Genomic DNA, 15,393 nt, shown 5'->3' on the forward strand with positions numbered 1-15,393 from the left:
GCCGAACTGCTAACTCATGATTGGGGTCTATAAATCCCATACTGCTGCCTTGAGACCTGACCAAAGCTGACGATTCTCCTCTCTCATCTTCCCTAGAGATGACTCTCAGCTCTTCCGGGGATTACATGTGCTATCCCTGCAACCAGCCAGTTAATTCTCTTTTAGCTTAACCAAGCCCATGCAGATTTTAGTTAAACTCAGCCAGATGGGATTTAACCAGTATGTACATCATAAATAGGAATTTGATTAAAATAACTAACAGAAACTCATTAAGTATGATATAATGCTGTATTAAGATGAAATGGAGCTATGAATATGGTCAGAAAAGACACATGTCATTCTTGTTTTTTCGTTTTAAACAATTTGCAAGACACTATGTAGGGCGGTGTCTCCTTTTTGTTGTATTTTTTTAAAGTACATTTAAATTTGAATAGACTTTGGAAGGTATACACTCAAACCATTAACAGAGATGATTAGAGGAAGAGGCTATATAGGAGCAGAATATGCCCCTGCCCCTAAAATTTGTACATTGATGTCCTAACCCCCAGTACCTCAGGATGTGAATGTGTTTGTATATAGGGCCCTTAAAAGAATAATTAAGGCAAAATGAGGTCATGTGGGTGGGCCCTAATCCAATATGACCGATGTCCTTATAAGAAGAAATTAGTATCAAAAGTGAAAAAAGAAGAGGGGAGCCTGGGTGGCTCAGTCAGTTACGTGTCTGCCTTCAGCTCAGGTCATGATCCCAGGGTCCTAGGATCGAACCCTTAGTCGGGCTCCCCACTCAGCTGGGAGTCTGCTTTTCCCTCTGCCTCTGCCTCTCCCCCTGCTCTCTCTCTCAAATAAATAAAATCTTTTTAGAGATTTTACTTAAAAAAGAAAAGAAGAAGAGATTAGGATCCACACATGCAGAGGGAAGTCCATATGTGGACGTCTACAGAAATGGCCATCTACAAGCCAAGGAGAAAGGCCCTTAGAAGAAACCAACTATGCCAACACCTTCACCTCAGACTTCTTGCTTCTAGAATTATGAGAAAATAAATTTGTGCTGTTTATGCCATCCAGTCTTTAGTACTTTGTTAAGTAAGGTAGTTCTAGCAAACTAATACAAGCATCAACAGTGTTGTTCAAAAACGCAAGGCTTTGAACTTATATTTTGATGCCAATTGCACTCAGAAGCCCAAGTAGATTCTTAAGACAAGACAGAATAAAGGTTAAATGATTATAATTAATTCAAGTGACTACAATTTTTTTCTACCAGGACAAGTTTTCAGCATAGCCACCCAACAAGCACATCACCTCAATTATGTATTTACTATGACAAATGCTTCCTTCGAAGTGAGATTATGAAGGCCAGCTAGCAAGGTCTCAATATTAAAAATTAAATATGAAGCCTTAAGTACTTTAAAGTTAAAAAAAATAGAGTGGGAAATACTTAGGAAATACTGGCTATTGAATTGAATATGACATATTCACTGAGAATTTGGAATACTGATGAATGTACTGACTATGCTGAAGTCTTATCATGGTAGAAGGTAACTGGAGAACTCTAAGAATTATGAGCTATGTCTTTGTTGGCTATTATATTTATGAAGACTTCAGACATAAGTAACTCGACGTGTGAACATTCCTTTCTCAAAAAACTCATACCATTTGTCAAGAAGGAGGTAAAGAGATCCTCTGAGCTCGTGTCCTTCTAAATTAGGGATAACACAAGTTTTTGAATCATCTGCTCAGCAATGATCATATCTCAATTCTTATCTACCATTTTGTCTAACAAAATACTCCAGAGACATGCAACTTTCTGTTTGTTTCAGCATGTTCAGGCACTTTTTCTCAAATCTCAGAGCTATGCTCTTAAACTGCCAAGAAAGAGTTCTTGATTCTTTCTCCATGGTTAAAAATCAAATTACCCCAAGTTATTTAAATAGGTATTTTAACTTTCATAGGCTTCTCTGCTAAGGTCTATCAAGCTTTTTCATTGCTCTTGGTTGAGAAATCTCATGTAACAAATCCTTTTATAATGCATTCTTTCTTTTACATAAAATGGAAGCCTCTGTACCAATCTGTAACTATTCCACCAAATAGACATTCTTTTATGGTTCTTCATAAAGTTTACTTTGTCAGTTATATAGCTCATTACAATCTTCTATTAAATACTGTCATGTGGTCACTAAGCTAGAGAATTTGGATATAACAGAGGTAAAATAATTATTTTGACTTTATGGCTGAAGTGTTAAATAGCTTCTCTGTAATTATGTGGGCTAAGGGCACACAGCTACAATCCCCATTTGGTTCCCACAGCTGTATGGCAACGAATTTACATGTTAGGAACAAGCATTTCTGTATAGGTATAGGAAATAAGGTTTGAAAACTGTTAATCACTTTTTTCTGATGACCTTAAAGTAGCTACCAAGTTAGAGAGAAGTCTTAAAGCATCGCTTCCATTGAATTCTTCTTTTTGGCTGGGTGACAGATCATAAAATAAACCAGCAATGGATCAAAAGAGGGAGGATGTAAATATTCAGCCAAATACATACAAACAAAAACCAACATTTCTTATTGACTGGTACAACCACAAAATAAGAGCAAGGAAAAAAAAAAAAGAGAAAATGGCAGAATTGAGTAAATGATGTGTGACCATGGAGGTATACCATTGGGAACTTTCAAGAGAACCTGCTGCAAGGAGCTTAGCTGGCTGACAGCCTCCCATGGCCACGTCTTCACATTCGATTGCTCAAGCTGCCAAGGTCACCTTCTAGTGGACAGCTCCTAGCCTTTGTCTGAGCCCAGTAGCAGTACTAGAGTTGATGCATTTCTGCTTGTAGCCAGGTCTCCTTTAATGGGCAACCTGTACTCAAGGACTCTCCACCACCTGCCCATGACTTTCTCAGACTACACTTCAAGCTGTAGCTCTTCCTACAGCTTAATCCTCCCTTCCCTTTCTCCTTTCAGGGATGTCCATTGTCAGGCGTCAGGGACACCTTTATCTGAAAGCTCTTCACACCTGCTTCTGCTCCTTTGCCTCCTTTTCCTTTTCATGCATTTCCGCCCCCCCCCAAATCATTTGCATCTCTGAGGAATGAAGCTGACGCAGAAAGCAAGCTCAATGAAAGAAAAAGAAATTGTTTTTCCTTTAAGAAAATTGTCTACCTTAACTATTTTAGCTCCATGCCACCTAAAGATGAGGAAAATCCCTAATTTGAAGAGATGTTTGGCTTTAATAGAATAAATTAAAGAGCAAAACATGTTTGTGTTTCTCTTCCTTTCAACCTTTCCTCCTTCCCCCCACCACAGTTTTTTAAATAAAAACAGAAACTTGGCAAGAAATTTCATTCAAAAAAATTTGTTTTTCTCTATTGTAGATATAAAAACTTGGAAACAATTTTTTGTAGCGTTCTTTGTAGTGTCACTCATAGTGGCAATTTTGGTGGACACGCAACCGACCAAAGAAAGATTCCTGCTACCAATGTAATTTAGTGAAACCTATCACTGTTGGGTAATGACTAACAAGCAAGCATTTTTAAAGGCGTGTTTGGAAGTTTCCACTGATGACTTTCTATTGGCATAAAGTATATGGAAACACAAAGCTTCTCCAGGAATTATGTTATTATTTATCAGTGCTCATACATATTCTTCATACAGGTAAGTCCAAATTTTGGGTATGCACAGCTGAAGTGCATTACTAAAACTCTCTATTTATACATCTGCTGCTTTATATTTTAATATTTAAAGACAACATATATTATTATTAGGACATCCACAGTAAGCTATAGTATTATTTGAATATTGATTTAGAGGTAAAGAAAGTTCCACTATCTACCTATCTCACTCTTACGAGTGACTTATGGACTGTAGCTAGACCACCACAAAGATAAAAGAATTACATTTAAGAACAAAATATGGACTAAAGAAGGAGAGTACTGATTAGTTTAGTAGTAACAGTCCTCTCTTCTGCCCCGTACCCCCCAAAAATCATGAGCTGAGCTATAAAAATAATTAGGAGAATACTTGGTAAAACTTTGAGATTGTTTTTATTTTGGTTTTGCTTTGGTTTTCTTTAATTGAAAAAGATGTTAAAAATGGAAATAACTAACACTCTATTTGTTCACTTTAATTTCAATGTCAAAATTACTACGCTACCTATCAGTATTTCCATTCTAATCACCATCTACTCTCCAGCAATGACTCAGGTGTGACTGATCCATTTGCTATTGCCCACAGCCACTTTTTCTTTTCTCTCTCTATGCTTTGTATATACCGTGTCCTTTACCTAGAGACTGGGAATACCTTTTGAAACCCATTTATCTTTCATGTCTAGAGCAACCTAACTTGCTGATCATCACTGATGAGAGAGATCATGCTTCCAAGTTAGCATTAACTCTTTTGTTTCAGAAATTTATGTCCTCCTCAAGTTACAACTCTTTAATACAATTGTGATTTCCTTTAATAACCACTATCTCTTTTCTAACCACTGCTTAACTATCAAAACTTGGAGTTTCTTTTTGACACATAGTAGTACCTACTTGAACAAATCTTTCAGAGAAGGTCTCAACATGGTATAATGCCATCATCCTTGATAGCTAAAAAATATAGTTATTTCCCCTCATATTTTAATAATAATGGGTCTGGATAATACATTCTAGGGTTTTTTTTTCCATTTTTTAGGACTTAGAAAATATACTTCATATTCTTCTTGTATCCATTATTAGAGATGAGATGTCTGAAATCCACCTATATTTTAATCCTTTTAATAAAGAAAAGTTATAGATGATTTTATCTTTGGATCTGTGGCACTTTTCCAGGGTCTTCTTTAAGTGCTAGTCTTTTCTCAGTTATGTTGGTCAATCCACAGAGCTCCTTTCAGGATGAAAAAATATGCTTTTCAAGTGAAGGAAAATTTCTTTTCTTATTTCTTTGATCTTCCTTTCTCCTACCTTTTAATTTATTTCCATCTCTCTCTCTCTCTCTCTCTCTCTCTAGAAAAGTACAGAAAAGCATGTATTCTTTTCAGGAAGGTCTGGGGCAGTGTTTTGACTCTTTCAGATTATTTATTAGGTCTTTAATTATTTAAAATATTTAGGCTTTCCACTGATTTTTTTTCTTTTAACTTTTCAATCTATGTTTAATATCCCTTTTTGTTATTCTCTGGCTGTTCCTTTTTTTTAGAAGCCTGATCTTGTTTTCCGCAGCAGTGTCCTCTATAATCCCTCTGAGGACACTCATCACAATTTTTTTCCTTTGTTCCCTAAATTATCCCTTCTCTCCCACGTCATTTGTTCTGATTGTCTATATTAAGTTTTCTATTTCATGCTGTGAATTTTCCTAAATTGTGCTGATCCTTCGTTTCCTCTACATACCATTAGGCAGCCTGCAAAGGTTTCCTCTACGATTGTGTAGTCTGTCTCTCACAAACCATCATTCTCAGTGGGAGGACTGATAACTCTCAGATGTGTCACTTCTAGACTTTGCTTTCTCTGTGGCGTAAACCTTCCCAAATTTTCTTTGGGCATGTTCTAGGATGGGGCTAACCAGCCCCTGAATGACTGTCTATAAGTACAGTGTTAACTCCTTTCTACATGTTTTCTTTCTTTATCAAGCTACATGCCAAAAGCTCTTAACTACCTGATTAAACTCCTACTAGGTTCTTCCCTTTCCCCATATTGTAGGCAAGGAATATAAACACTCTGTAGTTTTCTTCTCCTTTTCTCTATTTCTCCACAAGGCCTTGCTGACCGATCTGTTCCCACTCTCCTGAATTCACTGCCTTCCTAAATTCTATTTCTACTAACTGATCTGATTCCCTCTCTCTTCAAAACATTAGATTGCACCCGGTATTTCTCATCAGTTCTGATCACTGAACAATCTTCATAACTTGCTCTCCTTGCCTTTCTGATTCTCACTGTGGGGATGGCTCAAGTATCTGCAAATGACTAAAGATAAAGGAGGAGTCCTATCCTGTTAAGCACAGTTAAATAGTGCCCTTGTCTATATAGAGAATCCATTTTCTTAATCTTGGGCCTCAAACCTGCATGGCTATCTTGTTAATTAGAGAGGAACATACGTACTCATTGACCTCATATCCCTCAGACAACATTTTCTCCATGTCTTCACCCACCGCTTCTCTTTTCTTAGGTTGTGCCCATTACCACCAGCTTCTTTTGTGTCTTCGAAGCTTCTGGACCTCCAATCTATCATGTGAGTCAATTACCATTTTTTACTGCTGTGTAAATGGTAGCAGAATTGTGGAGGAGAGGATGAAGAAATTAAGAATAGGTGGGAGGTCTCTGTGATTCTGGGTAACAGAGATAATGGTTTACAGATATTAAAACATTGACTTTGTTTTGCCCATAAAACATTTTCTCTTGCAGCCTTCCAAATGCAAGCTCTGATCAGATAGTTTGTTATCCAGGAAGGAACAGATATGTTTAGCCTAGAATAAGGAGGTCATTGGTCAGCTTGGAGTCCTGAGGCAGATTCTTTAGATCTTAAGTTTGGTAATGGCTATCAATGCCAAAAATACAGAGAAACAAATTTCATCTCCCCCTTTAAATTTTAAGTTTTATTTTTAAGCACAGAGAATTCAGATTATAAGTTTTATTCAATATCGTTGAAAGATTACCCTTACTCACGTGGTGGATAATCCAGGAGGTCTATTTTCTAGGATACCAGCAAGAAATGACACAAAGTAAATAAAAAGCTAAAATTTAACTTCTTCCCTCTTAAGGGGCTCTCAGAGGAAGAGGGGTATTTAGGAAAAACAAGGAATTAGAGTCTGGATTTCCAAGTTAAGACCAAATTTACCAGAAGAAAATCTAGACACATCTAGTTAACAGTATTTCTTTGGGAGGAAGGTCAAGGGTCTGGAGACCAACCCAACCCTCAGATATTTCCAGCTTTAGTAACAGTGCCATGTGTACTATAGCGTGGGAGAAATGGTAAAAAGAAAGTTCAAAAAAGGCAAATATAATTATGGCGAGGCAATACTCTCGGTCTTTTGTGATGTATACAAGGAAACTAGACGTTCTATCATGTCCATATGAGGAAAGAGGGCAATTCTGTGAGGGCCAGTGGATGAGTGCAGGCTTGCCTGGATTCTGAACAAAGATGCAAATTTATTCAAAGACATTACAGAAGGAGGCAAATAGGTAGGACTATAGCTTCTAACATATGATACCAGCACATTGACATTTGAGATCTCTTACTTGAACTGCAGAAAAGACCTCAGGAGATTCAGAAGACTCTGACATTAATTCAATGACCTCCTTCATCTCCCCTTTGTCACATGGTTACATAAGCTCCTACCATATACACATTGACACCATCTAGAGAGCAGCCCAAGAAAGCTAAAGCACTGAGCACATTGCTGAGATATCCAAGCAGAGGGTGAATTACCTAGAAAGATGACTTAAGTTATTAAATATGTATTTACTTATTTGTACATTTATACAATTTATTTGTTGAGAAGCTACTATGTGTTTGGTAACCATATTAGAAATAGGGTGAAAAAAATTTTTTTAATTCCCATTCTCACCAAATTATTGGATCTCACTAAGCTCACCAAGATTGGACCAAACATATTTTCCCTGAACACTGTAGCATTTTTTTTCCAATATAAGTTCTTTGTTAGTCTCCTGGCCTTCTTAGAACCTTTTAATATTCTTTGTAGAGCACAAGGGGAATCTAGGGTCCTATATATATGAGCTAACAAAAATATCAGATTGTCAGATCTAACAGACAGAGGATATCCAGATATCTTATCCAGTGTCAAGCTTTACTAGTAATGTCAAAAATACAAATAACCAAGACCAGATGAAGAAGGGAGAGGTCTGGATACATCAGTCATGCTCTGTGACACAGAATAATATATGAGGTCTTTAGTAAGATGCATGGGGCTACCACATAAAATAGGGAACATCTTCATCTTATACCCAGAGAGTTGCACAGCTCACAGGACATTGCTTGGAGTCATATTTCACAAATCCATAGATTCTACATTTGTTTGCCATGAGCAGTCCTAAAGCAGGTTCATCCTGCTAAAAAAAATTCAATAGGTAAAATTCTACTCCTGATAAATATTGGCTTATTTTCTAAGAAGTGAGTTATTAGTATATTTACAGAAGATTAACCCAGGTGCCTTCTTTCCCAAAAGCATCCTTGCCTGCCCTCCTAAAGGACGGAAAGGAATCCTAGGCCAGACATTTAATTCCCTTCTTCCCGATATGCCACCCAAACTTTGAAGAACCAAGACCACAGCCCCAGACCCATCTAGTTACCTACTTTCCTCTGCCATTTTCATGTCCCTACTGCCAGGGCATTTTGCCATGGCTGAGCTGAAGGGTAGGTATTTCCTAAGGACCTACAGCTTTCTGATACTGTGCTCCCTTAGATAAACTTGGACACATCTACAGCACCCAACCTGAGGTGTGGACAGGGTAGAGCATGAGGCATGAGAACTCTTGGCATCTGACACCCTCGTTCTTTCTCACTCTTCCTTTGTATTCGCAATAATCCCCCAGAATTTAAAGGACTGATTTTTCTCTCCCCTTCTTCATCCTTTACGTAAAATTGGATCCTCTTGTATGTTCTTAATACATTAAAGTAGAGCTAAAGGGATTTAATTTTGCTTAAATTTCATGACAAAGCATCATTCTCCTATCTTCTTAAAAGACTCAAGAGAGTCAACCCTGTGATTAAGTTAATTTAAGACCTCTTTGTTTCATGTGTATCAGGCAGTCTGGGAAGAGATGGCTACTGAGGGTGGCTGAGCAGTTCAACCATGTAAGGGCCAGCGTCTCTGGTCTCCCTGTCTTCTTTTCTTTCTCCTCACAGCCAACGGATGGATGCCTCAACTCCAGACAGCATATCTGTGCTCAAGGCAGAATGAAGGCTAGAAAGGGAAGTGCCAATCCCATTTTACTAATCAATGAAAAGAAAAAAACCCAAACAAACACACACCTTCTCAGGACATGCAGCCAGGATGCTGTTTCTATCTCATAGACCTGAAATAAGTTCTATGGTAAAGACAGACCAGAACAATAAGCGGCTTGCCTGAAATAAGAAATAATATTACTCTGAATAAAATTGTATTTTGGTTAGTAAAGAAGAAGGAGGAAATTCATATTTCGTTTAAAATTAACACCATCTGCCGTAGACCTACATGTTTGTTTCCAGTACATCATGCATGAACACATATGTACACACATTAAGATCTCATCGTAAGTGGGTTATAGCCTTTCCATTTAAATATTCAAGACTTATTTAAATACCATTATACTCTTTTATATAAGTCGCGTGAGTTATCCCTCTGAATGAATTTTTCTCTCATAAATTGTACATCATCTTATGTCTCATAAATATTTTTTTGCAAGTTGAGTTCTCCAGGAAGCAGACTCTGAGAAAGAACTGAGCACACAGGAGGTTTAGTAGGGATGTCTGGGATCAACATCTGTAGAAGAGAGGGGAAGGAAGCTGGAGTGGGCAGCTGCATCCTCAGCTGATCCCCCCACCCTCCAGTGGGGGAGATTCAGAGGACAGTCCTCCAAAGTTATGTTCAGTTTAAAGGAGATGACTGGTTCTGTGTACTGCCATGTCCATAATTCACTGGATGTATGCCAGGCGGCCTTGGGCAAAGAGGCTCTCCAGTTAAGACAATCCCAGAAGAGCTGACAGCTGAACGGTACCTAAAGACACCCATAGTAGCAAAGGAGACAATTCTTTTGTGGTTTCTTTGAAGGGAAATTTGAGTGGTGCATCACCAGTTAGCAAGAAAATTATTTGCCACAATAAAGATATCTGACTGTCATATGCTGGCCCTTGTTACTTGGACATATTTTATTATAAACTTGTTACTTCATTCAAACCACAGACTGATAGCCTTTTGAACATATACATAGAATTCTGGCTGGAAAAATATGCAATTACATGCAATAGCAATTAGTTACATGGCTAAGAGTTAAATAGCTAATTAGAGGTGAGTTTTATCCCCTGTGAAAAAAAAAAAACCCTGTGGAGAAATTTGCTATCTACACATCACTGTGAGACATTTATTATCACCAATTCTGTAGATAAAGAAACCGAAGTTAAGGTACTTTCCCAAATAAGCTTTTAATCATGGAGAAGATTCCTCTTTAGGATTAAAATATCTTTTGCAATTTATGGGACTTATAAGAGCTGGAATGTTGTAGAATGAAGTTAATAAATATGAAAAAAAGCCTTATTAACTGCCAAATTCTACACATTCATTATTTTTTTATTATTCCAGGATAGTTAAGTGAACAAGTTTACTGACTATTCACTCTACCCCATTATTTTCATATGTGAGGAAACTCATTCAAAAAAGATCTTGGGGCGCCTGGGTGGCTCAGTCGGTTAAGCAGCTGCCTTCGGCTCAGGTCATGATCCCAGGGTCCTGGGATCGAGCCCCATGTCCGGCTCCCTGCTCAGCAGAGAGCCTGCTTCTCCCTCTCCCTCTGCCTGCCACTCTGCCTACTTGTGCTCTCTATCTCTCTGTCAAATAAATAAATAAAATCTTTAAAAAAAAAAGATCTTGAATCCTTGCAATTATTTATAATTTTATGATCCTTGCAGTGAAGAACTAACACAGGCTCAACTTGTCAGATTCTTAACTCATGCTTTTTCCTCTATCCATATCCTATTTTAAGGAGGCTTCCTATATACCAAGAAGCTGATGATTTAAAACAGAAAAAGCAAGGAAATAGGTCAATGGTATTATCATTTAAAACAAAAAGGTGCAAAATTATTTCCATGATGCTATTAAAGTGTCATTGCAGTAGCAGAGATGCTGTATACCAGTTTTTCTTCTTAAAGTAAGGGTGAAAAACAGAGCTAAACCTGGTACACATATCGGAAGGGAGTATTTTTATTCTACTAAAAGGGTCTCTCCGGTTTTAAGTGGGTAAGTTCCAGGAATGGAGAAAAAAACAATGAATCAGACTATATTGTTCTGATGACAACATATGCAACCCTTTGGTGTTAGTCTGTTTTTTATCACGTACTTTCTCTTCCCTTAAATTTTAATTGTTTATTGACTATATGCCCCACAGGAAAAGAATGCCCTATGCAGACATGGATCTTGGTACTCGGGCCAGGTATAAAATTGGAAATGATGAGAGAACAGCCTATATAAATCTTTCTATCAAAGGTGATCTTATTGATAAGTCATAGCAGTTTGTGGGACAGGTCACTGTAAAGGAATCTACCTCGAGGGATGAAACTGAGACCTCATCTGACTAGAGGAAATAGCTATCTAAACTTACCTTTATATGCTGTATGTTCTGTGACTTTCTCATTTAAGTTCTCCAAAAATATTAGGCAAATATTTTAATTAAAACAGTATATCCTTTATTAACAAAAGTTAGACATGAAGACATGCAAATTAGGTAAAGGGTTTGATATGTATTATCAAAATTCTCAACATTATTAAAAATATTAATCAAGTTTTATCAAAATATACTTTTGAAACACGTCTATTATGTTAAAAGTTCACTTGATTTATCCTGTAACTTCTAGAGAAGGTTTTTCTCTCTTATCATTAGAACTCCGAAAGCCTAGAAGAGAGATTATAACTTATAAGAGTCTATTTAATTGCTCAAAGTACACTGCACATGTAGCCCAGGGAGGTAGGGATTTTAGTAGGACATGCTCTCCCAGATTACAGATGCAAATAAGTAGATTTATTAATAGATTCTAGTAAACTATTACTAAACACGCACATTTAAAGATCACCCCCCAAACAACGGTTGTAACACTGAAATCTGTGAAGAACTTAAACATTCATTACAATAGGCAGCTTTATGTGCTTTAAAGTCTGAAACTATGGCTGTGCCCACACATTCCAAAGCTGAATACTGGGTCTTTCAGTAGGTATTTATACTTTCTGCAATAATACATGTAGTCTGAAAATACTATCAGTAATTAAAAGAATCATTCTGTTGTATTATACTTAATAATGGCCAAGAAATTAGGTTAGACTAAATCATATTTCCTTTTGTGGTATCTTCTATATAGGGTGGCTTGCTAGGTTATGACTCACTGACACTCTCCAAAAACTGATATATGAAAAGAACTTTTCTTTATGAAGGAGATAACACTTCTCGGTTGATGCTATTACTGTAATACTTCTATATGGAATCTCAGCCTATGTACTGATATTCTTTAACTGCTTTTACAGGACTCAATATTAATCTGTATCACTGCATGCTACATTTTTTTAGATAGCTTTACAAACATGGAAAAGCAAAGCCATGTTTCATTATCTGAGTTGAGAATTATAGAAACTTCCTTTTTTTAAGTTTTTTAAAAGTCTTTTATTGAAGTATAGTTGATAAAACTTTGTTTTTAATGATACCTTTACTGATTTAATGTGATATTTTGATTATGAGCAAAGGTCAAGATGGCCATTATTCTGCTTTGGGAAAGAACAATCAATGAAATAGTTGGGAAAAAAATGAAAACAGCCAAAATTCTCTACTCAGTATTTTTAAAATATGGATAAGAACTAAAAAAATACACAAACATTTGAGTGTTCAAGATGTATTATTGTCATTAAGAAAAATATAAGAAAAAATGTAAAGTAAAAGCTGTTGCTTTTGAGATGTCAGCATGGATGGAGATAGAAGCAGAGCAGAAAATTTCTGAACCCTTGTGAGCTGCGATTGCTCTGTAGGGTGACACCAACAGGCCTTCCTCTGAACCACATTCCAACATCCAGAAGGGCAGTGGTGGGAATTGCCAGAGGACCTCTCATAAACTACATCTAAAAAATGGTTAAGAAAAATCCTTCTGATTTCTTTGCAAAGGTCGTAATAATAACTTCTAAATTAAGGGAAAGCTCTAAAAGAAGTTCTTTTTTTTTTTTTTCAATTTAAAGAAGCTTAAGGTGCACGTGGGTGGTTCAGTCCATTACGCATCTGCCTTTGGCTCAGGTCATGATCTTGGGGTGCTGGGATCAAGCCCCACGTTGGGCAACCTGATCAGTGGGGAGTCTGCTTCTCCCTCTCCCTCTGCAGCTCCCCCTGCCTGTGTTCCCCCCCTTTCTCCATCAAATAAATGAATAAGATTTTTTTTAAAAAAAGGAAGCTTAACTAAACTGTGTCTGATTACAAATATTTCCGAAGAAGAAATGAATTGCGGCATAAATAAATAATCAATGTAGACTGCATGACTGGAAATCTCTGTTTCCATTATCTCTGAGAAAGAAATTGCTTCATATTTAAGTCATCACACACCTTCTAATTGTACATTTCTTGATTTAAACTACTGTTTGGGAATGGTACTTTAGCCTGCAATGACAGTAACTGACCTACTTTGGATGTTTAGAGAGGTTACCTGGTGGATTACATTAAGGAGAGTGAGAGAGAGAAAGAGGTTTAATTATTCTAGTCACTGATCTAGATGACTAGATGATGTTGATCTAGAATGATCTAGTCATCCTAAGAGGCATAACCTCACATGTTCAAGTGATGGATATCACTATTTTAAAAATCCTTTTTGTGTTCCTTTCTAAAGCCATAAATTAAGTAGTATGTACTGGAGGTACCAATATATATGAACAGGGAAAATATTAAAAACAAACCCAAACTACCCTAAAGTTATGTGAATCAGTAACTGGGCTGGTATAAAATTTCCAATGATAGCATGACATGCTGATTTTATTATTTTTTTTTACATGTTGATTTTAAAAAGCAATGAATCTAGACAATTTAAGCAGTCAGAAGAAAAGGCAACAAGTTCTTAAAAATTGTTAGATGAGTCCAAGAGTGGCTGTAGTCATTACAAAGGTACCAAGGTCAAGGTTATGTGCCCAGACTTTAAATAAAATGGTTTCATTAAATGTGGAGATAAAAAATAATATTCTTTAGGAACACCTGGGTGGCTCAGTCATTAAGCGGCTGCCTTCGGCTCAGGTCACGATCCCAGTGTCCTGGGACTGAGCCCCGCATCGGGCTCCCTGCTCAGCGGGAAGCCTGTTTCTCCCTCTCCCGCTCCCCCTGCTTGTGTTCCCTCTCTCGCTGTGTCTCTCTCTGTCAAATAAATAAATAAATAAAATCTTTAAAAAAATAATAATATTCTTTAAATATTTCACATGTGTGATTTTAAATATATTTGTAAGAGTGAATACACAATGTTATCTGGATTCATGAGAATTTATATCACAATTTTTGGAATGTTATAATTTGAAAAATGTGGAATTAATTTATATTTGGTGTCACCTAATAAGTGAACATATGTAGTATTTAAAATTAAAGATAATTAATAGGCAAATTGTTTTTAAAGTCTTCTTAACTTTAAATTTCTCTTGATGTACAACAGCACTATAATACATAGCCATTTTTCTATGTGAAAGAAATCATTAGAGAGAAATGTTAAATTACTTTTTAAAGGTTATATAATTTAGGTAAATTACTCCATTCTTGAGTGAGAGAATTAAATTCTATAATAACGAGTGCTCCTTTTAAGGGGATCTTATTAAAAACAACAGTGTTTTTAAAGATAGAGGAAGAGCAATAAATTTTATGATCATAATATAACTTTTTCTTTTCAGAGAGAGAGCATGAGGATGCGTGGGGAGGGGGTTGGTGGGACAGATGGAGAGGGAGAGAAAGAATCTTAAGCAGGCTCCACGCCAAGTATGGAGCCCGATGCAGGGCTCAATCTCACAACCCTGCGATCATGACTTGAGCCAAAATCAAGAGTTGGACACTTAAGCCACTGAGCCACCCAGGCGCCCCGTAGAACTTGCATCTTTAAGCTAAGGCATTCAAATCCCTGGATATAAGTCCTTTTTTGATACTTATAAGTCATTACCTCTTGGTGGACTTCTACAAAACATATGTGCAATGTAAGATACATGTAATTTTTTTTCAGGTACTAATTATAAAGGAGGTATTTAACTCCACTACCATTAATTTTTAAAAATCAAATCTTTCAGAACATAGATCACAAACTGCTGAATCATATGTTATCTCTTAAACCAGTTCTTAGAAAACAGACTGCCAGCATGGAGCATTTCTGGGAATAAGATCAGCGAGCACTTAGATGGCAGAAATTCTGAATTTTTTGACAAATAATTTTTGGCCTAAAAAATTATTTGTATATTTCACTCTTTAATCAGGGTTTAGGTTCATATGCCTGAGGATGTTTCAGAGATTATACGGTATTATGATTATCACTAAGAAGATAATGGCTTACATTATCTTAATATAATATATGAGGAGAATCAGAAAGTATTACTCTTATTCTACCTGTTTTAGATTAGGGGCTTCTTAAAGATATAGATTCCTGGGCCCTCAGACCAGAAAGTAAGGGTAGTTATGGAATTTGAAGAACCCCTGGTTTTATCCTTATATGTTCTGAGGTATGAATTCCATC

This window comes from Eumetopias jubatus, unplaced genomic scaffold (assembly GCF_037043125.1).
Source record: "Eumetopias jubatus isolate StellerSeaLion01/CBP00866 unplaced genomic scaffold, mEumJub1_p1.0 scaffold_14, whole genome shotgun sequence".
NCBI lineage: Eukaryota > Metazoa > Chordata > Mammalia > Carnivora > Otariidae > Eumetopias > Eumetopias jubatus.